The sequence below is a fragment of the Mus caroli genome, chromosome X (genome assembly GCF_900094665.2).
Source record: "Mus caroli chromosome X, CAROLI_EIJ_v1.1, whole genome shotgun sequence".
Taxonomy (NCBI): domain Eukaryota; kingdom Metazoa; phylum Chordata; class Mammalia; order Rodentia; family Muridae; genus Mus; species Mus caroli.
In genome coordinates this window covers 41384698-41390168 of record NC_034589.1, presented here as the reverse complement: position 1 = coordinate 41390168, position 5471 = coordinate 41384698, and the positions used below count along the sequence as shown (strand labels likewise).

Genomic DNA, 5471 nt, shown 5'->3' with positions numbered 1-5471 from the left:
AACAGCAGTATGGAAGTGTAAGCTGAATAAACCCTTTCCTCCCCAACTTGCTTCTTGGTCATGATGTTTGTGCAGGAATAGAAACCCTGACTAAGACACATATGTGACTCCAGTTCTGAGAAATACGATGCCATCTTCTGGTCTCCATGAGCACTAGGTACTCAAGTAGTGCACAGGCCAACATGCAGGCAAAATACCTATACACATAACATTTTTTAAATTAAAAAAAAAATTAAAAGGAAGCAGCAGGATCCTTTAACCAGGAGCAAAGAAGTCTGCATTCTAGTTCCAAATCTACCATTCCTTCCTAGCTGAGTAACCTTACGTAGGATCCTTCACCACACAACATCACCTCCTTTACATAATAGCAGGCATGAGAATAGTCCCACATTCACATGTTCTGACTGAATGCATGGAAAGCTCTTTACATAGCAAAGTTGTGCAGAGGATATATTCATTACATGAGCAACTATGGTGGGTGTTGGCATAGGGAAACAGGATGAGAAAGTTACAACAGGAACAGTAACAGTTTGGATAGAAAAAGAATCCCCACAGGCTTTATCTGTTCGAAAACTTAGTCCTCAGCTGATGGCTATTTTGGAAACTTGTGACATCTTTAGGAACTGGTGCTTGGTAGAGGAAGTGGGTCACTAGGGAACAGACCTTATATTACAGCTCAGTCTCATTTCTAGCCCCAGCCTAGAGATTCCATTTCAATTTTCTGGCCTACCAAGATGTATGCAAGTCACTTCTTGCTCCTGCCACTGCAGAGGTATGAGTCCATGGTGGACTGTATCCTCCTAGCTAATTTTGAGCCAGCGTAAACTCTTCCTCCCTTAGGTTGCTTCTTGTCAAGTATTTTGTCACAATGATAGGAAATGTAACAAATACAATGGTGAGTAAGGAAGTTGATAAACAAAACTATTAGCTAGGGAGAGGAAGTTACGTGCTATACATGAGCCCGCATTTGTGTTTCTTTGAGCTCAGAAGAAAATGATCTTCATTTTTCCATAGTCACCAGGCTTTATAAACAGAGAATGACTTCCATTTGTTCTTAGCATAGCCAAGCCATCTAAAAAAAAAAAAAACCAAAGCACAAAAGCGATCCCTTAGCTTGAAGATCAGTTGCAGTAGAATGTGCAAAGGCGCAGAGGAACACACTACCAAGAAGAGGGGACAGTACCCAAACTCTGCAGTTGATGTGAGAAAGGACAAATGCTAGATGCCTGTCCACAGGTCCCATGAAAGCTGCTGACCTGTCTGCAGTTGTGTAATACCTTTTGATTACAGACGTAATTATAGCCTTGGGTAAACAAGTTACTCTTTCCATGTGCTTCAATTCCTTCATAGCGGAGGTGCTAATGACTGGTACTTGTCTTTAAAACACATTTTAAGGATAAAGTGAAACTTTTATTCTGTATTTGGCACTGTATCTGGCAATGAAGAACCCATAAATGTTACCGGGTATATCATTGCTATAAGCTATCTTAAATACCCCAGGAGCCTGGGACTATTTTTTCCAAGTGCCTCCTACTCCAAGAAAGGACTAAAGCCTGAAACATTCTCTCACCCTGTCTTGCTATACCATTGTCTCAATCCTCAAATATTTACCTCTACAACTAAAACACAGATGGATAAGAACAACGGAAAGAAATAAATGCCATACGTGTGAGTCTGTACCATATAGTGTATATACATATAGATTGACTGTGTATATTTTATATACTGTATATAGATTGACCTTGAGAGGCGTTTGGAGGAGGATTTCCCTTTCAAGTTGCACAAACAGTCTCACTGTAAACATGTATCAAATGAGAAGCAGTCAAAGTAAATCATGATAGCTCAGTGGGCTTACTGCCAAGCCTGAGGATACAGGTTCCAGTCCCAAGGCCAACATGGTAGGAAGAAAGAAGGGACTTCCACAAAGTTGTCCTCTGACCTCCATATACATGTGCACATGCACTCTCACATAAGCAAATGATAATTGTAAAGAGTCTTTGGGAGGAGGGCTGGCAAGATGGCTCTGCCGATAAAGGTATCTGATCCCCCAAACACACATGGTAGAATAAAAGCTGACTCCTGCAAGTTGTTGTTTGACCTCCATAATGAATGTAATACAAATTTTAAATGTTTTTTTTTCATTTCCCACCAATTCTACCTGCCTCTTCCTTCTCAAAGTTATCATACTACATCTGTTGAGTCTCCTTTCAGTGTATTTTGTAAATTCATATGTGTATATATTTTGTGTTTTGGAGGTTTTTTTCATAAATGGATCAAGGCTTTACATATTGCTGTGACTTAATATGCCAATCAATAATAGGTCTTGGATGTCAATAACAATACATACAAGTCCATCCAGTTTTTTTTTCACATTGCTGAATAAGTATTTCATACTAACATACATACCAGGGAAAGACACTAAAATATCACTACTAACTTTGTTCTTGAGCAAGATGCAGCTAAATCCTGGAATGTAGATGGCTGGTTTAGGCATCATAGGATGCCAGATGTAGCTTATTCTGACTACTACCCTAGAGCTTTTCTTTAGAGGCCTAAGTATGACAGCAAGCTCTCTTAAAACCTGCCTTCTCCTTCACTACCATTCCTGTTTAAAATGTGTGCCACCACCACAACAACTAATAGTAATAGTAATAATAATAATAATAATAGTACTCATGGGTGCTATGCCCTCAGACTGAATGAGCTGCTATATCACATCTTTGGTGACAGCCAACAATCACCACCATTTGAAATCCTGGTTGTGAATTTGACCAAGGAATAATTCCTCTTACTCAACCTCACTATGTTTGCTTTATGGACACTCCACTAACCTCCAAGAGCCCTCAGCCTGCTCCAGAGTGGCAAAATTGTTAAGGACTAGCCACAGCCCTCTCATGAATAAAGTGCCTTCATAGAATGAGTAAGAGGAGATGGTCCAGCTAGGAGTCTAGCTGCAGCTGCTGCCGCACATGTCTCCTGCAGGCCAAATTAAATATCATGACATGAAAGATTATCTTGATTTGTCCAGAGCAGTGGTTCTCAACCTTCCTAAGGCTGTGACCCTTTAATACCATTCATCATGTTGTGGTGAGCCCCCCCAATCATAACATTTTTTTCATTTCTACTTCATAACTGTAATTTTGCTACTGTTACAAATAGTAAATATCTGGTACGTAGGACATCTGATATGTGAAAGGGTCGTTTGACCAACCCCCAAGGTATATCAGATAGGAGTGAGGTTCCTTGTTATTCATAGGCCACTGTGGAAAAAAAAATCCATGGTTCTGCCCCATGTGACTTGCCCTTGTGATTACACACTTTATTCATGTGATCCTTCTTAACTCTCAGAGTATAAATTGTCTGATGCTCTGAATAAAGTTCCCTTGTGCATGAGACTTCAGTCCAGTTAGTTTTTAGGCTCAACTCTTCCAGGTTCACATAGACAACTAAAGCAGTAAACACCTACAGAAGGAACACAGCCTGACACCTGGGTTGAGCCCTGTAAGACTCAACCCAGATTTCTGGCCTTGAGAAAATAATAGATTTGTGAGTTGCTATGCTGCTGTTATTTTGGAACAGGATCTCATGTTGCCCAGGCTGGCCTTGAACTCACTAAGTAACCAAGAATGACCTTGAACTTTTGATCCTCCTGTTTCTACTTCTCAAGTGCTACGCTTAAAGGCGAGTACCACCACATCCAGTTTTATGGAGTATGGAGATCTAACTGAGGACTGAACACACACTAGGCTAGAGTTCTATCAACTGAGCTACATCTCCAGCCCATGAAAAGATAATAAATTGGGTTTGTTGTATTAAATATTAATTTCATTTTCATTTATGTGTATGAATGTATGTGTAGGTATAGGTATCTAAGTCGGCCAGAAGACAGTGTTTAATCTCCTGGAGCTAGACTTACAGATAGTTACGAACTGCCCAACACTGGTACTAGGAACATAACTCCAGTACCCTAAAAAGTTAACAGTTGATCTTAAAATGCTGAGCTATCTCTCCAGCCCCAGATTTGTTTTATTATAAATCATTAAGTCTGTGGTAATGTGTTACAATACCAAAAAGAGAAACCAATATGACCAGTCACCTGAGACCAAAGGAAAACAAGAAAAAGGTTCGTATGTACACAGATCACCTGAAGACTCTGTTAAAATGCACTCAGCTTCAGTTCCTGTGCAAGGCCTGGAACTGCACATTTCTAACGATCTTTCAGACCATGCAGATGTTTCTGACACAACTTGAATTGAAACTGTGACAACCACTGATGTGCACACTAGCTAGTATTTTACATTGATTTTTTTCTATCAATAATTTTTGATATACAAAACATTGGTTTGCACTGTGACATTTTCAGACATGTACATCATTGCACTTTGCTCCTATTCATCTCCGAGCCCCTCCCTTATTTACCCTCTCCTTCCAGCTCATCCTCTTTCTCCCAAACACACACAAAACGTGCACGCACGCACACACAAACACACACATACACACAGAGAGAGAAAGAGAGAAGGAGGGGTTAAAGATAGATGCTACATAAAAGAAAACATGTGATATTTTTCTTTTTGCCCTAATTACCAACGTTTTGGGTACCACTCAGATGTACATTTCTATTGTATTCATATGACTAATAGATACTAAAAGCCAGTAACACCCATGCAATCTTTTACAATTTATGTAGCCTTCATTCTGCCATTCTCACAACCCATTCTCAATTTTGCCATTCTCAATATAGGGAGTATCTTCCCCAGAATAAATAGGGGAGAAATAACAAAGGTAAAATTAGCTCCCACGTCTACATTCATGGCGTCCCCTAACAAGGCAGTGATTGTTCCCGGGAACAGAGGCGGGGATGTGGCCACCCACGGCTGGAACGGCTGGGTGAGAAAGGGGCTGGAGCAGATTCCTGGTTTCCAGTGTTTGGCTAAAAACATGCCTGACCCAATTACAGCTCGAGAGAGCATCTGGCTGCCCTTCATGGAGACAGAGCTGCACTGTGACGAGAAGACCATTATCATCATAGGCCACAGTTCCGGGGCCATCGCAGCCATGAGGTATGCAGAGACACATCAGGTATATGCTCTCGTATTGGTGTCTGCATACACATCAGACTTGGGAGATGAAAATGAGTGTGCAAATGGGTACTTCAGCCGCCCCTGGCAGTGGGAGAAGATCAAGGCCAACTGCCCTCACATTGTACAGTTTGGCTCTACCGATGACCCTTTCCTTCCCTGGGAGGAACAACAAGAAGTGGCAGATAGGCTGGACGCCAAATTGTACAAATTCACTGACCGTGGTCACTTTCAGAACAGAGAGTTCCATGAACTGATTAGTGTTGTGAAGGCTATGCTGAAAGGACCAGAATAGGCAGGATGGCTCCTGCTCTCTAACAAGCCAGGGTGGAGCAGACTAGCAACCCTTCTCACCCAGCACTAGACAGGAAACGTCCCGCTAAGCTGCAGAAG

General features: G+C 41.3%; 1 pseudogene; it reads left to right on the top strand.

Moving 5' to 3' along the window:
• The first annotated feature begins 4809 nt into the window (after positions 1–4809).
• LOC110287358 lies at positions 4810–5464 on the top strand (annotated as a pseudogene).
• The last annotated feature ends 7 nt before the right edge of the window (positions 5465–5471 follow it).